Source organism: Tiliqua scincoides, chromosome 4 (assembly GCF_035046505.1).
Source record: "Tiliqua scincoides isolate rTilSci1 chromosome 4, rTilSci1.hap2, whole genome shotgun sequence".
Lineage (NCBI taxonomy): Eukaryota > Metazoa > Chordata > Lepidosauria > Squamata > Scincidae > Tiliqua > Tiliqua scincoides.
Genome location: NC_089824.1, coordinates 84451379 through 84452356, shown reverse-complemented (window position 1 = coordinate 84452356; position 978 = coordinate 84451379). Strand labels below are relative to the sequence as shown.

The following is a 978-nucleotide window of genomic DNA, read 5'->3' as shown; positions in this document are numbered from 1 at the left end:
TCATCACGGGAGGGGCAGTGGACAGGCTATGCATGTATACTGGAAATGTGTCCATTTACCAAGCTGGAAGACTCCACAAATTTTGAGATGAAACTGCTTTGACGGATGGTCCTTCAGCACAATGGCAAAATGTATAGTGTTGCTGAAATCTATCTGGAGGAGCTACAAACCAACAAGTTGATGTTTCGGCATTCTGGAATGTAGCACTGTTCTCAGAGAGCTGGAATAACAACAAAACATAGAAAAGATGGTTTTTATGCTGCACGTAGTTAATGCTTTTGGGGCTAGTGTTTGGGGCTTTTGCTGCATGTAGTTAATGCTTTGGGGGCTACACTAAACAAGTGTAGTGTTTATTCTTAGCAGTTTAATATTTGATATGTTCTCTATTTCAGAAGTCTATATTAAGTTTTTTTATCTCAGAGATGGAGTGAGAGCGTGCTTTGTCCACTCCATGCATGAGCCTGGTACTGCAGTGTTTCTAGGAATGGTTCACTCTCCCCTGGCAGAATAATTGGTCTGTATTGGTTTCTGGGGGGGAAAAAACCATGATCTTATATATTTGTTCTTATACTGTGTCTCACAAGAGATTGACTACACTACACAAGGGAGTGTAGTGGGGCCACCAGTGGGTCCCTAGAAGGCGATGCTAGGAGACCTACAAGACCTATGCTAGGAGTGCCACCTACTGCCTGAACAAGATCAAGGAAAGGGATAACTTGGAATAACACTGCTTCATGGAGACCTCCCACAATTTGACTTGGTCACAGTAGGAGCCGAGAGGACCCTGGAGCATGCTCTGAAAATCAGTACCTGTGACAAATATAGCTACAGCCTCAGGAACAAACCAGAGCAGGGTACAGTGTTTGAGGTCAGCATCCAATGGGACGCCAGCACCTACTTCATGTCCCAAGGTGACGTCACCTGCTTTGCCAGCTGGCAATTTGTGCACAGGGCCACCTTAACATGGTTCCTCTCATA

The 978-nt window shown here is 44.9% G+C and overlaps 1 non-coding gene across 1 annotated transcript; it reads left to right on the top strand.

Annotated features, from left to right (window-relative positions):
• Positions 1 to 315: 315 nt before the first annotated feature.
• Positions 316 to 498, top strand: LOC136650621 (U2 spliceosomal RNA). The gene has a single exon (XR_010794448.1). It is a non-coding gene; the product is annotated as a U2 spliceosomal RNA (small nuclear RNA).
• Positions 499 to 978: the final 480 nt, after the last annotated feature.